We start from the raw sequence: 25342 nt of genomic DNA on the forward strand, positions 1-25342 counted from the left end.
AAGTATATTCTATCATTGAAGGATAAATTATTCTATATGTGTCAGTTAAGTCTAAGTTATTTATTATATTATTGAGTTCTATAGTTTCTTTGCTTGGCTTCTGTTTGGAAGGTCTGTCTAGTGAAGAAAGAGGTGTGTCAAAGTAACCCAAAATTATTGTATTGTGGTCTATTTGACTCTTGAACTTGAGAAGAGTTTGTTTGATGAATGTAGATGCTTCATTGTTTTGGGTATATATATATATATTTATAATTGTTTAGTCTTAATTATTGGTCTATGGTTCCCTTGAGTAGAAGGTAGTGTCCTTCTTTATCCTTTTTGATTGACTTTAGTTTGAAGTCTAGTTTATTTGATATGAAGATGGAAACTTCTGCTTGCTTCCACAGTCCATGTGAAGGGTACGATTTCCCCCCACTCTTCACCTTCAGTCTGTGGATATCTTTTTCTATGAGATGAGTCTTTTGGAGGCTGCAGATTGTTGGTCTTTTTTTCTTAATCCAATCTCCTAGTCTATGTCTTTTGATCGGTGAGTTTAGGCCATTAACATTCAGGATTGTTATTGAGACATGATTTGTGTTTCCAGCAATTTTTGTTTACTTTTGTTATTTAATGTGACTTGGTTTCTCGTCTGATTCGATTTTTCTTTGGTGTAATCCCTCCCTCTGATAATTTTCATCATTGTTTTTCATTTCCTCTCTTGGAATATTTTTCTGAGGATGTTGTGTAGTACAGGCTTTCTAACTGTAAATTCTTTTACCTTTTGTTTGCATGGAAGGTTTTTATTTCATCATCAAACCTAAAGCTTAGTTTTGGTGGATATAAGATTCTTCATTGGCATTCATTTTCTTTCAGAGTTTGGTATATGTTGATCTACAGTTTCCTAGTTTTGAGGGCTTGGGTTGGAAAATCTACTGAGATATGAATTGATCTCCCCCTATATGTGATCTGATTTCTCTTTTGTGACTTTAAAAAATATATTTTTATTTGGTATGCTGGGCATTTTTATTATAATGTGACTTGGTGTAGATCTGTTGTAATTTTGTACATTTGGTATCCTGGAAGCCTCTCATATTTGGTTTTCCAATTCATTCTTCATGCTTGAAAAATTACCTAATATTGTCTCATTGAAGAGATTGTGCATTCCATTGGTTTGAAACTCTGTGCCTTCCTCTATTCCTATAACTCTTAAATCTGGTCGTTTGATGCTGTCCCATTATTCTTGGATGTTCTGTTTATGATGTCTAACTATCTTCGCTGTGTGATCAAATTTATTCTCTAGATTGTATACTTTGTCCTCATTATCTGACATTCTTTCTTCCAAGTGATATAGTCTATTGGTTATGCTCTCTGTTGAAATTTTTATTTGCTTTATTGTATCCTTCATTTCAAGGATTTCTGACTTTTTTTTCCTAGAGTCTCTCTCTCTCTTAAAGTAATCTTGTGCGACCTGTATTTTCTCTCTTATCTTATTGTTGAAGTGATCAATTTCTGCCTGTGTTTGCTCCTTCAGGTAATTTATAAATTTACAGATCATTTTAATTATAACATTTTGAACTACTTCTCTGACATTTCATCAACTTCACTGTCCATGGGTTCTGTTATTATAGCGTCCTTATTTGTTTGGGACACTTTCTTCCATTATTTTTTTCAAGTTGTGTTTTTGTCTTCCTTTATTGCAGTCTGGATCTGAGATATTACATTTTTCCCCTATATTCTTGTAGTACCTGTGCATATTGTCTGTACCTTGACTCTATGTTGGACTCTCAGACTCCACTGGTGTCCTTCAATGAATGCTTCTGCATACTGAATCTGGGTCCTGCATAAGTTGGTGTGGGTAAATATGAGCAGCCAGTTTGAATGTTTCACATTCTCCTCCCTGGAGCAGAGAAGTTCTCATCATCACTACATTATGATGTGACCTGGACATTGCCCCAGTCCTGGAGGTTGAGGATGCATCTTCAGAGGTAGGCATGTTACCCCATGGATTGAGCTATGCTCACCTGTTCTTTTGTGATATTACCCCTTTTCTCTATTTGGGATAGAAGTTCCATGGAAATGCCTTTTGTGTGTCCATTTCTCTTGCCCTGGTTTTGGGTATGGCCTTCTTAGATGTCAGCCAACCTGCTGACAGCAGAGTTCAGAAAGATAGTCTCAATCCCTGAAACCAGATCTCTTGCCTCATTTGAATGTCTTCTTCTCAACAAAAAGGTTCAGTATGCACTCTCTCTCTCTCTCTCTCTCTCTCTCTCTCTCTCTCTCTCTCACTCTCTCTGAAGACACTTAAAGTCAGAGGAGGCATCACAGGACCCCCCCAAAAAAAAAGGTATCTCTGTCTCTTGTGTGGTTATTTCATGCAGCCTGGTTGTTCTGGAGTTACCCTTAGTGTGTTTATCATGAGAAACATGACAGGTGAATCTGGGTCACTGAGCTTGACCTCTCTTTGCAGTCAGGTGGCTGTGGGTGGTCTGGGCTGAAATTTGGCTTCCACAGTACTCTGCTGGGCATAAGGGGTGGTCCTGCACCAGAAGCTAGGCTCTGCTGGGTGTATGCCCCACCAGGGTAGGGTGGAATGGGACTGCTGTGAGCCTGGAACCACCAGGCCAGTGTTGATTTGTTTTTCTTGAAGGTTATTTTGCTGCAGAAGAACCAAGATAGCAGCATGTAATTTTTTATTGATTCTTTTTGAATCTCAAAAGCAGTTCTTATTTGTTGTGTTATGTTGTTATCAGCAAAAAGAAAATAAAAATAAAGAGCTATCTCTCACCATGGGCCAAACTTAACTCAAAATGTAACAAGGACCCAGGAATTAAACCAGAGACTCTGTGTCTAATAAAAGAAAAAGTAGGTTCTGATCTTCTTCATGTGGGATTAGTCCACAACTTTCTTATAGCTCAAGAATTTAAACCAAGAATTAATAAATGGGATGGAATCAAACTAAAAAATTTCTTCTCAGCAAAAGAAATAATCTGTGAAGTGAACAGAAAGCCTACACCTTTTTACCCCTGACACATCAGATAGAGCACTAATCTCTAGGGTTTATAAAGAAATCAAAATGCTGAGCACCAAAAATCAAATAACCCAATCAACACATGGGCTAAGGCCTGGAACAGGTACATATAAGAAGAGGATATACAATCAATCAACAAATATATGAAAAAATGCTCATCATCTCTAGAAATTCAAGAAATGCAAATCAAAACTACTCTAAGATATCATCTCACTTTAGTCAGATGGCAACTATTATAAGACAAACAACAATAAGTGTTGATGAGAATGTGGGTAAAAAAGGTACACTCATCCATTCCTGGTAGGACTGCAAATTGGTGCAGCCAATATGGCAAATAGTATGGAGATTCCTTGGGAATGTGGGAATGAAGCCACCATTTTACCCACCTCTCCCTCTCCTCAGTCTATATCCAAAGGACTTAAAATCAGTATACTACAGGGACACAGCCACATTGATGTTTATAACAGCACAATTCACAATAGCTAAACTGTGGAGCCAACCTAGATGTCCATCAGTGGATGAATGGATAAAAACAACGTGGCATATATACACAATGGAATTTTACTCAGCAATAAAAGTCAATTAAATCATGGCATTGGCAGGTAAATGGATGGCATTGGAGAAGATAATGCTAAGTGAATTTAGCCAATCCCCAAAAAACAAATGGTGAATGTTTTCTCTGATATAAGGAGGCTGACTCATAGTGGGGTAGGGAGGGGGAGCATGGGAGGAACAGATGAATTCTAAATAGGGCAGATGGGTGAGAGGGAAGGGGAGAGGACAGGGAATTAGCAAGGATGATGGAATGTGATAGACATCATTATCCAAAATACATGTATGAAGACACAAATTTGTTTTCACCATACTATATGTAAGAACAGAGATATGAAAAATTGTGGTATGTATGTGTAATAAGAATTGTAATGCATTCTGCTGTCATCTTTTATTTTAAATCAATTTAAAGAAGCAAACAACAACAACAACAGCAACAAAAGGAGCTCTGTATGGCAAGGGAATGGAGAAGTTCAAGGGTACTTTTGAGAAACCTATTGGATGAGCAATATCTTCAAACAGTTGAGAACTATTGCTAAAAATTTGAGGAAATTGTCCATCCCTTTCTATACCTATAAGGAAAGGAGCATGAGCCATGAAGGTCCACAAAGAAATAGTCTGTGTGCTATTAATGATTAAAGTAGTTAAAGAACATTTTAAGAATATAGAAGCCTGGGAGACATTTTGATGTGAATTTCTCCCATCTGTTCAGATTGTTTGACCAACACTTTGACACGACCACAGGTTTTTGGATGTTGTGGTTCATTGTCATTGATGATGCTTTCTCATATTGAGAGTCAGATGCTTCATCCAGGGAATCAGCCATCAAGTGTTGCACAAGTCTTGCTGGGATCCAGATTTGTCTACATATTCTGGAAAAACACAAGCAAAAGCTTTCACTAGGGTTAATAAAGGGGCTGATGGTTGCCATTGTTGTTTCTGAGGATATTTCCAGACCACTTATGGAAACTTGAGGGGCTGGTTAATGGCTAGTATTTCTGTATTGGGTTATGGATAACATAATTAAATTTTAAAAAAAATAAGTTAAATAAAGCTATATTGGTTAACATATGAGGAATTGCATCAGTTAGCAAAGGATTCCATCTCTAATTTTTGTGATTTGAGCCATAAAATTTTGATGGGCTGTCTCAACAATGGCTTGTTCTTGGGGGTTATAAGGAATTCCAGGAAAATATTTGATGTTCCATTGTACAAAGAATAGAGCAAACATTTTGAAAGTATAAGCTGAACCATTCTGTGTTGTAACATTATGTGGAAAATATTTTTTCATAATGCATTTGAGCATATGTTGAATGACATTGTTAGTTTTTTCTCCAGCAATAGGAGTAGCTGTAAGTATTCCAGAATATGTGTCAATTGTGTTTAATTTACCAAACAAGGGTATGCCTTTAAACCCCATAAAATGACTCCTTGAAGTTGTAAGGGTCCCCCCCCAAAAAAAGAAGCATAACTTTTACAAGTTTTCACTATCTGTTTAGTTTGTAGGATACTGAGTGTAGAAAACAACTGTTTGAGGGAGTGAACTGAATTATGGAATTGAGCATGTAACTCTTGCAGATTCCCAATCAGTGCCATATGCATTTCACATAGCTTGATCTGTTAAATTAGTAAACTTTGAGAGAAATCCAGGAAAAACAGTATGTGATGAATCCAGCCTAATTCCATCTTAAGATTGGCAGCCATTTGTCACAAGGTCATGAGAATTTCATTAATGTTTTAATGTAAAATACTAATATTTCTATTTGGCCTGATCACACTTTGGTGTTTTAAACTTGCTTGGAACTCCTGCCAAAGCTTTGAACTTACTTATGCCTGGCTCTCCCTGACCAGATAACAACCCTTTCTAAAAATCTCAGCTGCTTCTCATTAATTATGATGGTGGAATCTGAGTTTACACCTTACCTTGAGATGTTAAAACATGTAGATCATTAACCTGCTATCTGCCTTTGTATTATGCTTCCCAGGACGCTGTCAGCTGTAAGCTGCCAATACATTTACCTTTGTAACTTTTTATGTTATAAAAACTTCCCTGATCTTAGACCAGGCACTGTACTCTGATCCTACCCTTGGGTGAGGCAGTTCACTGATCAGCTGTCTTGTGAACACAATATAAGCTTGCTTTAATTTGGTTTAAAATTTAAGTCAGTGGTCTTTGCTTTGCATTCTGGGTTCAACATATGAGCTCTGATATGAGTGATGAACAGTGAGTTAGTACATTTTTGGAGCAATCTTTGAGAAGGATAAAGGAGTATATCTAAAGCTGATTTTGCTTTTCCTTTAATAAAGGAACAGAGAAACCTGGCTATAAGTTGGGCACAATAAACACTATCAGTGAAGATACATATAGATTGTGACTTAGCTTCAGTGGCCCAAGTGGTGGCCTGTAACTCTAATAATTAGGGTGAGGCAGGTAGCTCCTTGTAAGTTCAGGTTTTACATTCATCCCTGGTAAGATTATAAACAAGAATTAATAGGCCACCAGAATACCTGGCATCAGTAAAGATAAGGTCAGCTCCAGGAATTTGTTCATCACAAATTATCTTTAAAAATAAACTGTTTTATCAATTAAATCTTGGATATATTTACAATGAGGTAAATGATTAACCAATGGAAAAGTCATAATTGAATCCTGAAACAGGATATTATTATCAAATTGAGGTTTACTTCCTGTTTAATTAATGGCAAGACAAATTTATCAGGTTTTAGCCCAAATAATTGAAGAGTCCTAGTTTGTAGTTGTAATACCATTGGACAAAACATACTAATTTGGGAGTAATTTTGGAAGAAAAAGCAGCAGAAAGATGCACTGATTCTAAATTCTACTTTATTCCTGAAAAAGAAGACCAGTGGAAATAGGTGAGGTGTCTAAACTATAGTAATAATGTCCTTGTCAGGATCCCATTGGCTACGATGCAAATCAGCAAGCTGATTATTAAACTCTTATAAGTCTTTGTAAGCTTCAGGAGGTAATCTTCTTAAAGACAAAGTGTATGGATCATTCTCCAAACATTGCAACAGGGGAGGTAGAGCCCTTCAAAGAACCTTTTGAAATGATGTAAGCCAATTTCTGTTTCCTAAAATCTTTTGTAACTCATTTAATGTAATGGGAGATTTTATGTAAATTTTGAAAGCCTGTATTAAGATCTCTGCAAGAGTTAATAAATGATTCACAAAAAGTGAAAATGGGCTAATTTTTGAACATTTCCTGGAGCTCTATTTAAATCAATTTCTTTAAGTGTTAATAAGGTCTTGGGCAGAGGGGTGGGCTAAAATAATGTCATCCATATAATGTATAATCATGAGGTCTGGTACCTTGAAGAAAGGCTCCAAGGCTTGGAATATATAATATTGACAAATAATAGAACTGGTTTTCATGCCTTATGTTAAGCCTAACATTGCCATCTCTGACATGGTACAGCTTGATTTAATGTATGAAGAAGGAGTTGACTCCTCTAGATGGCACTGTTGCAACATCTGTGAAAAAGAAGGATATAGGAGCTTATAGCCAAAGAGGAGACTCCTTGCTCTTTCTACATTCTTTCTCCTCTTCTTTCTCCATTTCTACTTAAATCTCAACAACTCACATCATATACCCATTTTCTTCTATATCTGTTACCCTCCTCTTGCCCACTATCTTTTGTTCTTGTTAGCTTCCCCAGTTTTCCTTCTGATCTTCTCTTGCGATAGCTGTCTCTCCAAAACAACAGTGGGCAATCTCTTCTCCACCCAGGAGTGAGCCAATAACAGCTAGCAAAATAGCATAAAAGAAGTTTGAGGCTTGTTTGTGTATTTGCCACTCCTGCTGAAGAGCATTTTTCAGAGCCAGTTGGTTGCCAGACATGGTATTGAATATTCTTTCAAAAGGAAACCATAGATTTGTAGCTAAAAATTCTTGCCCAAAAGTCTCTAATTCCTCATAGTTCACTTTTATACCCTGGAGGTTTAAAACCTGTTTTGTAATTAGTAGATGAGTATGTTTATGTGAACCAGGTAAATTACCCATTGCCCTGACTGCTTATGTTTTGAGCTTTGAGTTTCCTTATAGCCAGGGATCCCTCAAGCAAAATCACCTGATTATCCAATGTTTGAGCACCAGAATGCTGAAGGGCCTGCCCTTCCAACATCTACTGTGGGAGCTTGAGGGCATGGAGAAACCTCTCCAGAGATTGTTTCATAGAACAGCATATGCTTTATTTCACAGCAAAAATAGCTTTAACAGTGAGTATGTGCCAATTTGCATATAACAGTCATGATATGCCAGAGGTGATTCACAACATATGGGTGTGCAGACATCAAGAGTCCAGAAACTGACATGTAGGCTGACCTTGCCCCAACAGGGGAATAACTCCTTGTCAAAGGAGCAAGGAAATTGTGCTTGGCAGTGTTCTGACAGAACTTTGTCCCCAAATATAGTGTTCTATGTTAGGACTTCCCTGTTGAACAATGAGTAAGATAAGCATTCCTCCATGTAGTTCCAAGGTCAGGCCCTGCAACAAAAACTGAAACTAAAAATCTATAAAGACTTCTTTAGAACTAAGGCCTGTTTATCTGAACCTTTATGCTAGTGTCTCTTGAGTACCTGGAATTGTTTCTTGTAACAAAATCAGCAATGCATGTTTATTTGCCATGGCATACACTACCTTCAAATAGTTAAAAGGAAAATACAATTTGTAAAGGGCGAAAAGTACTCTAGTGAATGCAAAAAAATATGCTAACCTCCTATCTTGACCATCACTATACACATATTCTGCATAATTTCAGTGCAAAGGCCTTTACTATATGCTGCAATACTTGCTCTTGACCTCTCTTGGCCTCCTACTTCTCTGTAATGACTTTTAAATGAATGCCCTACTTCTCTGTTCTGTCTAATAAAACCTTATGCATCCCTTGTAGACCTGGAGTAGATTTTCAGGCTTAACCCATTAAATTCCCAAGAACTCAATTCTATGACTGTTTCAATGAAATCAATACAGGTGCATTAAAATAGGTTTGAACTTATCATCGAGAACTTATATATTATCACGTTGCTATTAATCAATATTATATTTATTTTAATGTACTTATAGTCTTTATAACCATTACATATCACAGAATTATATGTCATATACTGTATTTAGGCTTTCATACGTGTTCCACATCTGGGACGATGGGACACAGTTTCTCTTCCCATGGCTGCATCTCACACAAAGAAAAAGGGCTAACATCAGCCTTTTGAGTACATATGCATAAGACACCTCTTGGGATGCAAATAACATTCAGAAGTAGGTTCTGCACAGATCCACCTTGGCTAGAATAAAGGCATGGGACATGAGATTTCAGAGATGGCAATGGCCAGAGGTTCTGGAACATTGTGCTGGGTGAGAGGCAATGTCTGCTCAGTATCAGTGGCATCAGAAACTTCCCTAAGCAATATGCAGTATAACTTTATTGTTTCTCCCAACCGTATAATTTCCAACCCAGATTCTCAGACCCCTTTAGAAAATCTGTAAGCTACCTAATGCCCTTCAATAAATGTTTAATTCCTGCAACTAAGTATTCTGGCAGATACATAAAGTACAAATTTTGCATCTTATTCCAAGATATTTTAAGACCATTAGTGGATCATGCATAACTTCATTCTTTTTGAATACACAGGAAACTTAAACATTATAGTGATATTTGAAGACATCAAAGTGTAATGAAGAGTGGAGTCACAGGGCTTTTTGTCCTGGTAAAACAACTTTGAGCAGAGTGAGCAGTCTGTTTGACCACTTCTTACCTGCCCACTAAGAATGAGGTAGTGTGTTTTCTGTATTGAATATGGGCAGGACCATGACCAATTGCATCAGTGTTAAAGAAACTTTGTGACTTCCAGGAATAAATCAAATGAGACAATAGACACACCTCTGCCTTCTATCCTGAGATACCCCAAGCCATCATAAAAAAGTCTGGCTACCCAAATACCACATGGTGAAGGTAGCTGAGACCATATTAATGAGTTATATTAGGTGATCTCACTGATAGACCCAGCTGAGGAATCAGTTGTGAAACACAGTCTGATGTTTTTTGTTTTTTTAAAAAATTTGACACTTGTATTGTCTGGTCTTGACTTTCTTGCCATGATTTGATTATTGGGGGAAAGCTAACTCTTGCCTGGCCTTGCCTTATCTGGCCTTGCCTTGCCTCTTTGTGGCATGGCTGCTGAGAAGTTAAGACTTGCTTGGCCTTGCCTAGCATGACCTTGACTTGTCCTTCCAGCCTTGTCATGGCTTGTGCATCAGGGGAAGCCAAACCTTGCCCTAACTTGAATTGATGGCTTGCTTCATTGACCGACCATGGTTTAGCAATGAAGGGGAAAACCAGACTTGCCTTGCCTTATTATTTCTTTTTTCTTTGATGTCCCTTGATGTGATTGAGCTATCTAAGAAAACCCAAATCTTCCCTGGTCTGGCCCAAACTTTCATGGCTTGGTCTTGAGGGAAGCCAGGCTTTGCCTGGCCTGACCTTGCCTTCTGTATCAGGAAAGCCAACTCTTGTTTGCTTTTCTTCCTCACCTTACCTTTCTTTTCTTGCATTGCTATGGCTTGGCTATTGAGGGGAAAACAAGCCTGGCCTTTCTGCATTTTGTCATGCATTGCCTTGAGATGGCTGTCATTGGGAAGCTAAATTTGTCTCACTGTTCTTGTCCTTGCCCTTAGCTTTGCTATAAAGAGGAAGCCAAGCCTTTGCCATCCTTGCTGCTTTGTCTTTTAAAGACTTGTCTGTAGAGGGGAAGCTGAGCTCCCCTTGACCCATGATGCTTTGCTTTCACTTCCCTGGGCTGTCAGAAGGAAGCCTCACCTTGCCTTCTTTTCCTTTCCAGGTCTAAGAAACCTCTGTATTCTCAAATATTAGTATTAACGTTCTTATTCCAGCTGCCAAGAAGGGGAATAACATGGATGGTGGAAGAGACAGACATCATTATACAAAATACATGTATGAAGATGTGAATTTGGTGTCAACATATCTTATATATAAGCAGAGATATGATGATTTGTGTTATAAAGATGTATTAAGAATTGTAATGCAAAAAAAGAGAGTTCATGTATAATGGCATAATTTGGCATGAACATACTTTATATACAGAGTAATGAAAAATTGTTCTGTGAATGGATAAATATGAATGTAATGAATTCCACTATTGTAATGTATGTAAGAAATAAATAAGTAGATAAATATATAAATAAAATAATACCATGTCACATTTATTTTTTTATGTTTTAATACTCAGGCAATACTCAGAAATATTCCTTTTTGTTTTTTTTTTCTCTCTTTTATTGAGTGATTTCCTGCTTGCTTAAGCACACCCCTATATTAACTAGCTCATAAAATATACATTATTTTAGTATCCATTAAATATAATGTACCCATTTTATAGTCTCCTCAGCATATTATTGATGAGTCATATTATATTTGTTTTCACTGCAAAATATTGACAACAAGGCTTTCTTTTAAATACATAGCAAAATGTCATAATGAGGACAAATCTCATTTTGTTCTTGTTTGATTATATGTTTCAATTATAACAGGATGATAGTGTAGTGTATATATAGCATTTTTTCTGGGTGCTACTAGGGACTGAACCCAAGATTGCATTACTTCTGAGCTGTACCACCCAGCCTATTTATTTATTCTTATTTTGAAACAGGGTTTAAGTTTCTGATGTTCTTAATGAGTTGCTGAGGCTGGCTTTGATTTTGTGATCCTCCTGATTTATTCTCCCATTACTGGTATTTCAGGCCTGCACCATTATACCCAGTCACTATTTTTTTTTAACATTACATGCATGTGGCCCAGAAATCACATTAGACCAAGGTAGTTAATAATAAATTCAAACATATATAAATTAACTAAAAGACCTCTTGAATATTTCTTAGTAATATATTATAAAAGCTAATTTTAACATTTTGTTCATATGTGCACATAAAAGCTCCATGAAGAATAAATATTTCAAAGATAATATTTCTTTGTAGACACAAATTAGCTTATTCCAGGATATTTTGTACTATTCAAATATACAAATTGGTCATATGGATTAATTGAATTCAAAAACAGAAATAAAAGAGGAGAAAAATTTTAACTAATGTCATTTAGATATATGAATTTTTGAAAATTTTACATAGTAACATAAAAAATATTGTGCGACACAAGTTGAGATATGCTTACAAAGGAGCAAGAGAGTTACATAAAGTACCTTTAAAGTGATTTGCTACGTTAGCAGAAAGTTGGATATTGCATGAAGATCATCAAATTCATGCCTGTAGAACAATCCACAGCATGGTCATATGTGTAAATAAAGGCATCTTCTCGACTATTTTTTGTTATTTTATAGCTGCTAGGCATCAATCTCAGGGACTTTCTTGCACACTCATAGTAGGCAATCACCCTGCCACTATTCCAGTAATAAACAGATTTGGAATGAGTCCATTCCCATTCATTTATTGTCTATTACAGATTTCAGACAATAGCAACAGAAATTTATTGTGTCCCAATTCCTAACATAAATAAAATTATTTTCCAAATTTATCTCTTATTCATATCTCATTGTGATTTTAAGATATTGAGGATTTTTTTACAATATATCAGGTTTTCTAATTGAAACATTATAAGATTAATAATAAAAACTTTTAATCTTTCTTGTGTATATGTCATTTATTTCCTTTCTTTCCTTAAATGTTTCTATTTTCTATTTAAGTATATAAACAGAATTAGCTGGCATGCCTCAGGTTCAAGATTTTAATTGAAAAAATTAAGTGTTTTGCCATCTAAAAATGGTACTGTCTCCTGATTTGCAGAAGTGGTGCTCATTTCTTTTTCACTTTCAGTGCTGTTTTAATTAGAAGTACTCACAAAGATGCACCTTTATCTGTACTCCTCATTAAACTGTTGATTAGACATGAGAATAATCTCTTTAACTTATGGATTTCTATATCTAGAATGTATTTTTCTTGTTTTATAGATTCCCTTTACAGATGTTCTAATTAAATTTTTCCACTTCCATTCATTTGTACAACTTTTATGCCATTAAGTTTATATTCATGTTTTTTTTATATTAATAAAATAAAACAAGACTTCCACGATAAAATTCTGCAGTCCAGAACATATTGAAACACCTTAGAATATAATGATCTGATCCTTCAATTTACCTAGAACTCAGTTATTAACCTATACTGTCTGCTTGCCCACTTAATGGTAGCTTATAGTCCCCTTTCTGATATAATTTATCCATTCATATTTGTTACTTACTGAGTTATTGTTGTTTGAAATTGATTTTAAAAATAGTCCTCCTTCTTGGTTCTCAAGAGAATTTCTATTAATTACCTGCCATTTTCTTTTGTGATTTTGATTAATTTATTCATTGGTATAGGAGATTGAACTCAGTGGTAGTCTTTCACCAAGATCCATCCCAAACTTTTTCATATACTAATCTGACACAGAGTCTCATTGTTGCTTAGGTTCTTGCTAAATTGTTGCAACTGGCCCTGAATTTGTGCTCTGATTCAGCCTCCCAAGTAAAATCATTTGGAAAAATGTACATGTCAATCTCCTGAACTTTTTGTTTGTTAAATTATCTTTACTGGACTGTGGTTATTATTCTTTCTCAATACTAGTATGAAAGTTTCACTTGCCTTATTTTTCCCTTTATTTGAGAAGCTTGGCACAGTGCCTCATGCCCTTAATCCCAGCATGGTAGAGGTGGAAGGAAGCAGAGAATCCTAAGTTGGAAGCCAGCCTGGGCACTTAGTGTCTCAAAATTAAAAGTAGTCATTTAAAAAGGATGGTGTGTACAGCTCAGTGGTGGAGTACCTTGGGTTCCATCCCCAGTACTGGGGGTCAGGGAGATTGAGAACCACAAATTTAATGATCATTTGTATTTTCAATTATATATTTGATAGATTTATTCCTAATATTTAATTTATTGTCATTTATTTTTCATTGTTTAGTATTTCTTAATACTTTAATAACTGTAGTTTTTGACATTCTTGTTTCTTAACAGAAACACTAAGAAACCTCATTTTCTAGGCCCCACAGATTTAACAGGATAGCATGGCTCTGTGTTGTGGCTTTTCTTGGGGTGCTCCTTGAACTAGTTTGCCTTTGGTTGAGAATTTTAATTTCAAACTTCTCTCTCCTGGTGGCTGCACACAGGGGAAGATCTTCACCAGCAAGCCCAGTTAAGTATTTAAGGGCTTTGTCACCCTTTATGTGGACACACTCTCTTCAGACACTTAGCTTTCCAGGAAGAAAGCTGTGGAATTCTATCAAAAGTATATAAACTTTTCTTCCACCTGGTGTCTGCACTGTAGGTTCTTTGATGTTCAATGTTTTTCCCCTTTCTCAGTGTGACTAATTATCAAAATATGCCGCCAGTTCTGTGTCACAATAGACAGAAAACAGTTCCTTAAAAATCCAGAATATTGGAGCTACGTTCTCCTTTCTCTGATGCCAAAAGGGGAAAGCTGAGAATTGGGCAGTTTCTCCTGATCATACTGGTGTGTCAACTTGGGGGAAAAGCTGATCTGTGAGAAAGGCAAAAGTTTTCCTTTACCATTTAGTGAGGCTGTTCTTGGTTTTGCCCTCTATCTCCAGTTCTTATTAGTTTTACTACAACTATTTGGCTGGGTATTGAGGCTGTTTATATATATTTATGTGTGGTTGTGGGAAAGAGAAATCATTTGTATAGCTGTTTTTGTGGAGTCTAAACTCCCTTCAGCCACTTGGGAGTTCTTGTTATTAGAAATGGAAATGTTCCATTGATGAATGAGTAATTGTAAAATTAAGTGCATGAAAGTAAGTATAGATGTGTTAAAAGTAAAATTCAATGGTAACTTTGGGAAAAGTAATTCTTAGAGTTATGCAGGAAGAGAAAAACACAAGATTGAGATTCACAAATAAATGGAAGACTTGGGATATGTCTTAGGGTAGAGCATATTCTGGATTAGATTGGAATATCATCAATCAATCAATAAAATAAAATAAAATAATTAAAAACTGATTTTAGTGTTTGCAGATCCTCCTTTTGAAACACATTGTTTCTAAGTGGAATAATGGAGAATAATCTTTGTTCTTCTTTAACTGTATTTTTCAATCTTTACATAATGATCATATGTAAAACTCTGAACATTTTAAAAATTACATATGTAACACGAAAAATGTTAAAAATGTATTAAATAATAAATTCATAAAAATTTAATCTACAGTCACCTTGAAAATTTCTTCCTGATTTATTAGAAAAACTGAGTATTAATTTTCTTATTTTTAATGATAACACAGGACTGGGGTTGTTTTTCACTGTTAGAGAATTTTTCTAGCATGGTTGAGGCACTGTTTTTGATACTCAGCACCACATATAAATAAATAAATAAAATAAATGTTTATCAATAATTAATAATATTTTTAAAAAGATAACAGAATAAGTTTCAAGGGCAGATATGCAAAGAACTTATTAATATTGAAATGGTGAACTCAATAACAAAACCTGAGAGCAAATTCAGAAAATATTCTTATTTCATAAACTGAATTGTACAGAAAGTCTGTAGAAGAATGATGTGGTGCATATGAAGTGTGTTCTGCATACAAAAGACATGCATGCAGGTCACCACTGAAGTTTCACAGCATTAGAGGAACATTGGACCACCAAATCAAGACTAAATCCAGAATGTAGCTTGTTTTGGCAAATAAAGTGTTTCTGTTGTTGTTTTCTTTTGCCATGCTGAGATGTGTCCTCAGGCTTCATATGTGCTATACACGTACTCTACCACTGAGCCTCACCCACTTACCCTGAAAATATAGTTTTATTGGAATGCCATCAGGCATTCAATTATTATATATTGCAGATTTTAGGCTATGACCAGAGAACTGCTGGTCCACAAAGCCTAAAGTCTTCATCATGTGCTCCTCTAAAGAAATATTTTGCAAATTCCATTGGTATTAATTTTAATATCACCAAATATATTGACATATTGGTGGAACAGGGATCCCTGTGTGCAATCTACCAGCAGCATTCAGGTTAATTTGAGAGTCAAATATTTTGAGCATTTATCCACTGGTTATGAAAATTAAAATTTAATTATAAACTGAAGAAAAATCTATAGAACTACTACTGAATTACACCATTAAAAAATCAAAATCAAAGATATCATGAATAGCCCAGAAATGCCCAGAAATCATCCCAGATTAAAAAAAACATAACAAACAAACAAAAAAAAAAGAAGAACAAACAAGACCACTGGACACAGTGAATAATTGGTATTAAAATTTCCCAAAATTGGATTTATTTTGGTTCAAAGACAATTGTTAAAATAACTGTCAAATTTTGAATTAGATTTGTAGAGTAGATATTCACAATATAGTTTACCTATTTTGATCATTGCACCATAGTTACAGAGATAATCTCTCATTTTTAGAAAATGTGAGTTTTTTTATTTACCAATAAAAAGACATTGTGTGCATCTTGCAAATGGTTCAGAGATAAAAACTGTTATGTACCTAGACTTATCTAGAAATGAAGAATAACATTTGGGAAATGTTTCTTATGAATTCCTTTCACTACTGTTTTAAATCTTCTATAAATCTGAGATTATCAAAATAGAACATTTCTGAAAGAAAAATAATTTTTTTAAATATTAACAAGTAACAGCAAACACAATACAATAAACCATGAATCTGTATAGGTATAATAAATGAACAAATTTAGTGGTGAATGATACCCAATTATATTTATATTAATATTTATAGTCTCAAACTATCTTCACACAAATAATAATTACAAAGTAAAATCCTGCAAATACCACATTAATGACCAATATTAACATCAGCAGTAATGAGGATATTATAGGTCACATGATGTGACTCAAAGTGAAAATCATAGAATTGATTTCTGTGGTACTCTTGCCAAAAACATGTAATCTAGCTCCAATCATAAAGAAACCAGAGAGTCCATTTTAAGCACATTCTACAAGCTTTGCTCCTGAAAAATTCAAGGTCATGAAGGTTAAGAAAAGACTAAGGAATATTTAAATCAGAAGGCATCTATAAAATAAAACAATTAAGTTCATTTCATGTCTATGAATGAAATTTTTTTATAAACAACAATATTAGGCTACTAGAAAAACATGAAAATAATCTGAGAATTAAGTGGTCGAAGGCATTATGATAGAATGTATAAGTGTTGATTTGAGAAACAGCATTTGCTTAATGTTTTTTTTTTTTTTGCTTTTTTTCTCTATACAATCTTGGAAAATACTAGTGAAGTTGCAGGTTCTAATGCAAAGTACTTTTTCCCACTGAAGCACTTTAAAATGAATTCTTAACATATGCCATCTTTCATGATAGGTTTAGTATTTCCTAAAAGTCAGAACATGCTAGATAACAATATAACCTTCATAATGAAACTGATATAATTAACAACTATGCTGTTACCTGTTAATATTTGAAAACTATATTCATAATGAATGAATGTTGAATTGTAGTTATCTAGCATGTTCTGACTTGTACAAAATACTAAAAATATCATAAATGATAGTATATGTAAGCAATTCAATTTAAAATGCTTCAGCAGACAAACGTACTTTATATTAGAACCTGTAAATTTACTATTATTTCCCAAGATTGTATAAACAAACAGAAAAGGAAAAAAAATATAGATAAACCACTAAGCAAATATTCTTATTAGAAAAATTATTAAGTCAGTGCCTCAAATATAAATTTAAAGATGGCAGTATAATAATTAATCCATTAGTGAATATAGTAACCAGCATGTAAAAATAATGTTGCCTAATTCTATGGACCCATATTCAGTGATATAATATAAATAATCCATCATTAATGTGATATTTAGATCTACCAAATTAGTGTTGATTTGGTTGCTGAATTGAGCTTAAATGCTAACATTTAGATAGTCTGAAAACACATCTCCATAAAAACTTGTTTGCACTTGCACTTCATATTTTCTTACAGATATAAATATTTTCATATTTTGATAATTTCATCATATATATGTTACACACATCCATTTCAATAAAGTATTTACATCACATCACATTTCATAAATAATTTAAATATTATATTAACAATCTGAAAAACACAATATTAGCTTTCATTTTTTTTTCTTAAAACCTCTGTATATCCTTATGATGTTTCAAAAAGTAGATTTTGTCTTGTCTTATTAGTAATTCTTAATGCAGAAGCTCCCATGGTCAGGACTCAAATTCTGCATCAAGTGAAGAGAAAAAGAATTATATTTTTTCTCAAACATTTTATAAGTATAAATCAGTGAAGAAGTTTAGAACTTTTCATTGTTTATAAGAAGAAAAATAGATATGTCCACAATACAAAATCACTATGGAATGCAGTCTGGCCATATTTTCATACACAGTTGTCATTATGACTAAGTATCAGAGCTTTGGGTTTTCCACCCCTTATGCATAAATTTGACAACCATATGCTAGGGTATTCTGGCAAGAACTGGGATGACAACATGGAGATGATAATGGACACCTCTCAACAGTCATATACCATAGCTTCAAAAGCAGACAATCAGGAAATTTCCATACAGAGTCATTGGCATTAGGACAATGATAAAACAGGATACTACTGGAACACTTAGAAGGGACTTCTGTCCCAAATTTGTGTCAGTGTTTGAGGTCCTTCAAAGGAAGTGATACATGAGTTAACACCTGAAGTAAAAGGAGAAATTGTGAGAGAAAGGGAAGAGGTGCATGCAGACACCGAGATGAGAAAGAACACTTGTGGAATCACAGTGGTCCAGTGTCACTAGAATCTAGAGCAAAGTGACAGTAAAGCAAGTGAGATGACATAGGCTGAGTAACCTGACAAAAATCCAGTTGATTTGGATATTTTAATTTTTGGCTAAGAAATTTCATACTTTTCTTGAGGCAAATGTAAACTAATGACAGAGTCATGACAGGGTATTTTAAATGTGTGACTGTTACCAGGTCAGTCTGGGCTTTTGGCCGTAAACCACAGAATATGGGTGATGCCATTTTTTTCCCACCAAAGAATGTCAGTGTATAGGGTGAGAGTTTCATAGTGGGGCAGAAGTGGGAAAAAAGCAGTTTCACACTTAAGGTCTTTTTATAAAACTCTTCTATTACTAATTCCCCAAGTAGGGTCTAAAATATATTACTGAACATAGTAAGTATGTTGTAGTGATAACAATAAGGTGGTGTCTAATGCCTTTACACATTTGATGTAAAAACAAATGATTTTGACTGACAGAATTCCCATTCCTGTCTTTATGTTCTACTTTTAAAGAAAATTATTTTAAACAAAAATTTTTACTGGTGCATTTGACTATATATAATAGAGGAAGTAGTTATGACATATTCACAGATGCACATAAAATAATTTGATCACTCTTCCTCTCTAGTAGTTTTTTCCTCTCCTTCTCCCTTCACCTTTGAAGGCATTCTACAGTGATTATGGAGACATATCTTTGTATCGTGATGAGAGAGTTTAAAAAACACTCTTCTATTCAGGCTAGCATGATATGGCAAACTAATGTTCCACAAGGAAATGTAGAACCATTACATTAAGTTTTAAATAAACTAGCATATACATAAGTAAAAAAGAATCATCACTTTCTCCCAGAAATACATTGGAAAAACAGTTGCCTCCCAAATCCCCTTTGCATTGTGTCTACATTCATACACAATTTATCATTGTTTTGTAAATAGTAAATTATCTCATTTTTTCTGTTAAGAACTAATAAGAACAACTTATACTTGCAACATGCATAACAACTAACTTTCATTCTCTTTTTGTATATAGTCATCCAATTTCATGACTCTGAAGCACTTCAAAACCGATTCTCTCATTTTTTCAGAAAGATATTCATGTAAGCTAAGAAACTGAAAAAAACATATATCAGCTATTAAATTAAATTGTAATTTATGTATTAAAATTATTTCTTTCTGTCATAACTATTTAACTTCAGCATTGTTTTATAAAGCTTAGATTTGTTCTCCTGTGATTTTTTAGGTCAAAACGCCAAATAAAAGAATAAAGTTGAGGTCACATTTAACATAGATATGCATGGCTTTACTATGTGTTAAGAAGTTCATCAAAACACATTGAAGCAGGGTGTTATGGCACATGCCTGTAATCACAGTGGCTTAAGAGGCTGTGACAGGACAGTCTTGAGTTCAAAGCTAGCTTCAGCAACCATGAGGCCTAAGCAACTCACTGAGACCCTGTCTCTAAATAAAACATGAATAGTTTGGGGATGTGGCTCAGTGGTCAAGTGTCCCTGAGTACAATCCCTGGTACAAAGAAACAAAAAACCATGAAAAAAAAACATGGAATCTCTAAACCAAGCTGCCATGAAAGCAAGGTAGTATCTTTTATTTGTTCATTTTCAAGCAGATATTTCATTATTGTAATAATACCCCTGATAAAAAATTGTCAAATATTATAGATATATCTTCAAATGGGTTCAAAATAGCTGGACATTGTTTTTCTTTTCAACTCTTAAAAATATAACTCATCATTGTTGGACTAATATTTGACTCACTCAAATGAAGTCTTAGTATGAAGGAAATCACCTGGTTGTACTGAAGGGCTCCTGTTACACAATGCAACTCTAACCCTATCCCTAACCCAACCCAAGCCAGGGAGTTGGGGAAAGCACTCAGTGTGGAGTTGTGAAATGAATCTGATCAATTTTTTTGTGAATCCATATGAAAATATCACAGTGAATTTCACCTTCGTGTATATTCATAATGCATAATTTAAAAAAAAACTTAAAAACTACAAATAAGTATAAGATAAGTAGAGCAGAAGAAAGAGAACACAGGGAGGAAGAAGGAGGGATAAAGTGGAAGTACTGGTTACTGAATTAGAGCACATTACATTTCATGTTGTTAAATTATGTCAAAATTAACCTCAATATTATTTATGTCAAAATGCACTTTCAAAATTTTCATCAAATAAAAGAATAATTTAAATTTTCCATAAGAGTAAGTGGAGGGATTGTTGCTCAGTGGTAGAGTACTTGCCTACACATGTGAGGCACTGGGTTCAATCCTCAGCACCACATAAAATAAAGAAAATAAAAGTATTGTTCATCTATAACTAAAGAAATATTTTAAAAAGAGAGTAGGTAGAAATTCTCCATATGTTGGCACAACACTGAAAAGAATCAGAACAGAGACAGTGTATGCAATTATGGGTTTGTAATTTCTCTAAAGAAGTGTACATATTTCTAGGGGGCTTCAAACTTCCAATTAAAGCAATGTTGGTGGAAGAGAGACAGAAATCAGCGATGTATGACTTTGCAAGTAACAATGCTGCCTTCTTGAAAGACTCTCCTTGGAAGATTCTTGAGGATGCCATTAGAAATATTGGTATTTTAAAGATAAATATAGCAGATGATGTATACTTTAGTTTATTTGACTACTAAAGTCATTTTACTATGTTGAAGTATATTAAATCATTATGGTTTCCTTAAACATATGCAACTAGAAAATTTTAGTAAAGCTAGAAAGATTCATATTTAGTGAACCAGTTCAAGCACTTAAAGAATGTTCCTTGAAGATATTGTCAAGCATTTATTACCATCATATGTATATTCTACCTATTACCTAGATAAATTAAGCATTTGACACTGAGACAATTCAGAGCAATAGCCACTGGTTCAGAACAAGATAGGTGAGTGGGTGATCAAGATAGATTAAAGCTGCTGCCTAGAAAGTTGGCCCATAAATTTGTTACCAGGGCTTCAGGAGACTGCCCATTCATTCTGTCATTCACAGGACCCAACACGGATCATCAGAATATTTTTAACCACTTTGCAGGTTATACTTACCATCATCACAAGTATGACAATGTAGAGAGAAAAAATTATATAGAACATTTTATCTCTAGATACCATGTAAGGATAATATTAAACAACTAAAATAAAAATCAGTTAATCTGTCAGGTGTCAGAATGTGCTCAGAGTGTAGTCATAGCAACACTGGACACTTAAGGTTTCAGTTATAATCTTTCAAAAATTGTGACTGTAGAAGCAGTCACAATACTAATATGTGAATCACAAAACTTCAAAAATACTTAACTAAAAGTCTAATAGACCAGATTACATATAGGAGAACACTAAGGGAAGAAAGCTTAATATTTTACCTTCAGATGTAAAATGCAAAGGTGAGTGAAAGATAAACTTCCTAGACTAATATTTCAAGAGTACATTTATTTCCTAACATTACTTACACAAATTATAGGGTCTAGTTAGCTTTTGCATGCTACCAATCTCATCAACCTGTCTCAAAGTTATGCAGTAGATACAAATTAAGGAGACTAAGTTGCTCTCTTTCAGTCTAGGTTTTGACATACTTGTGGAATCTGGATTGTTCTATATGGAAGTGTCTATATTCTCTCAGTTGCATTTCTTAGAATTTTCAGTTCAGATTCCAGATGGCTTATTCTGAGTTCCATCTGACTTCTTATTGAAGTAAAATTAGTCTTTCTGAACTGCTCTGTAATTTCCGGAGCTGCTTCTTGTGTCTAAAGAACATAAAAAAGAATATATTTTAAAAATAATTAGAACCCAAATAATTATTATGTAGTTATTTTATTTAGTTCTGTGTAAAAAATTCAGATAGCAATTTTAAATGTGAAGAAAAAAAATATTAGACTGTAAACTTCTGTCATCAGTATCAATTACATTAAATCTGAAACAATAATAATTGAGTTCTTTCTCTCCCCCTTTCCCTCCTCATTCCCTGCCCTCCTCCTCCTGCTTTCTAATGCAAATTTTAAATGTGAAGAAAAAAAATATTAGACTGTAAACTTCTGTCATCAGTATCAATTACATTAAATCTGAAACAATAATAATTGAGTTCTTTCTCTCCCCCTTTCCCTCCTCATTCCCTACCCTCCTCCTCCTGCTTTCTACTGCAAATGGAACCCAGGATGATGCACAGGCTAGGCTATCTACCATTGATCTGTGCTCAAAGTAATGAATCATTCTCATATTAGCACTCAGATTATCTGACAATTTAAAGAATAATAGAATCAATTCAAAATATGAAAGTTGAAAATTTTAACTTAACAATTCAAAAGTATATTTCTGCATCACATTTTTTCTCCTCATACTCTTACTATGCCTACTATTATCAAATATCCAAAAGTTATCTGATGAAAATTATTACTCAGATCAAATTAGCTGAAAGGATGATGTAAATTGTGGTATTTGAAGGGACATCAAATGTCTTCCTTCTCTTTGAAATCTACACAACATCTTTCCTCAAGAGATATAGAATACACCTATAATATGTATATCCAAAATACAGTTTACAATGAAATGAATTAAAGCAAATTGCAGATAAGTAAGATAGCCTGTAAAATCAGAAATACTTGTTTTTGCTTCTCCTCTAAATCCCATCTTGCTCGATGTTCAATGTCACATTCCCACCATACTCCTTGGCCTCGTTCTACTCGAGTGCTCCGTGTGTGCCTTGGAAAGTTTACTACATTTTCTTCCAACTTCTTTTGATTCCTTTCTATTTTTTCAAATGTATCTTGCATACTTTTTATAAAAAACAAGTTCTGCATAAAACAGTCATAGTTTGTTCTCAAATGTAAATGCTTTGAAGATGCATTTTTCATCTTTGTAGTAAGATCATCCATCTGCATGAATAAAAAAAGTATGAAAAACCCAATATGAAAATAAGATATGAAAATATTCAACACAAACTCAAACAACAAATTTTACATAATTTCAATTGCAACAAAACATAATCTATACCAGCATTTTTAAGAGTAGATTAAGTTTCTATAATAAGGTATATTAGCTTTTCAGTTGGTAAGGATTACACATCTATAAATCCCAATTCTGGCTACATAATAAATGTTGAGGAAATCTATATAGAAGATGATTTTTCCCATACTGAATTTACTATTGGATTAAGTGAATTTAATTTTATATTTTGTCACTGAAATATAGTTAGAATAAAAGTCTTAACAGGCCAATCTACTAACAAAAAATATTGATTGATATCAAATAGTAATTTTGTTAAAACAACTATTAGGCATTAATATTTTCCATTCATTCTAGAATAGGTGTGGATATCAGATATTACTCTCACCTTGGGAGAATTTATATCTCAATAAGATAATAACCATGCAAACACTTTTGGTGACAGAAAAGTCAGAGAAAGAGCATGAAAAATAAAAATTCATTTTATGTGATCTCTGAATAAACATGATAAAGTGAATAAAAACAGACCAGTCAGAAAGTACAGCATGAATAAGACAGAGATATGGTACAATCAGCACAATTCATGAAGACCACAAAGTCTAATAAAAGCATGTCCAAATATTGACTTGTAAATAGATGCCCCCAGTCATGTAGTACTGGAGTTGTCAAGAGGTGGAAGCATTTTGTGGTTTAGCAACTGATAACTGGCTAAGTGACATGGTCATAAAACAAAATTCTATTATACAACATAAACAAATAAAATAGTGATGCTTGCTACAACACAGAGGATCCTTGAAAAAAGTATTCTAAGTCAATGAAACTGGTAAAAAACAAAATACCTACTGTTGTATAAATTCACTTGTATGAAATATCCATTACAGAGTAATTTTAGAGTTAGAACTATAAGCCAAATTCCAAACAAGATTTCCAAAAAGCAAAAGTTAATATCAAGAATCAGCAAATCGTGGCTGGTCGTTCAGTGGTAGAGTGCTTGCTTAGCATGTGTGCAGCTCTTGGTTTGATCCTCAGCACCACACATGAATAAATAAAGATAATGTGTCCATCTACAAATAAAAATATTTTTAAAAGCATCAATATGGGGCTGGGGCTGTAGCTCAGTGGTAGAGTGCTTGCCTTCCATGTGTGAGGCATTGTGTTTGATCCTCACCACCACATAAAAATAAAGATATTGTGGTCTATATACAACTATTTTGCTTTTTTTTAAAAAAGGATCAATAAATGGGTTGGTATCAATAATAAAGAAAACCATCACGCATTATGAACAGAGAGCCTTCAAAATGTGAGAAAATCTTTGCCATGTGCACCTCAGATAGAACATTAATCACCAGGATGTACAAATAATTCAACTTTTTTAACACCAAAAGAACACCAACCAATAATCCAATCAATAAATGGGCAAAGAAACTGAAAAGGCACTTCCCAGAAGAACATATGCAAATGTTCAGAAAATATATGAAAAAAAATTCAATTAGAGAAACGCAAATGCCACACTGAGATTCCATCTCACTTGGATCAGAATGGCAACTGAAAAGAATAAAATAATGATAGATGTTGGTGGCAGTGTGGGGAAAATGTTGACTTACACATTGCTGATGGGACTGCAAGTTGGTGCAATCACTCTTGAAAGCAGTATGGAGAGTCCTCATAAATCTTGGAATGTACCCGCCATTTGACCCACTTATCCCACTCCTTGATTTACACACAAAATCCTTAAAATCATCATACTACAGTGACCCAGCCACAACAATGTCTAAAGCTTCTCAAATCACAATATTGAAGCTATGAAACCTTCAATAGATGAATATATTTTAAAAAATGTGTCATGTACACAGGATGGAATATTAATAAGCAGTGAGAAAGAATGAAATTTTGGCATTTGCCAGTAAATGGATGGAACTGGAGATTATCATCCTAAAGTGAAATAAGCCAATCCTCCAAATCCAAAGGCTGGAAGTTCTCTTTAATAAGTGAATGCTAACACACAGTAAGGAATGTGGGAAAAAAGA

Source organism: Callospermophilus lateralis, unplaced genomic scaffold (assembly GCF_048772815.1).
Source record: "Callospermophilus lateralis isolate mCalLat2 unplaced genomic scaffold, mCalLat2.hap1 Scaffold_63, whole genome shotgun sequence".
Classification (NCBI taxonomy): domain Eukaryota; kingdom Metazoa; phylum Chordata; class Mammalia; order Rodentia; family Sciuridae; genus Callospermophilus; species Callospermophilus lateralis.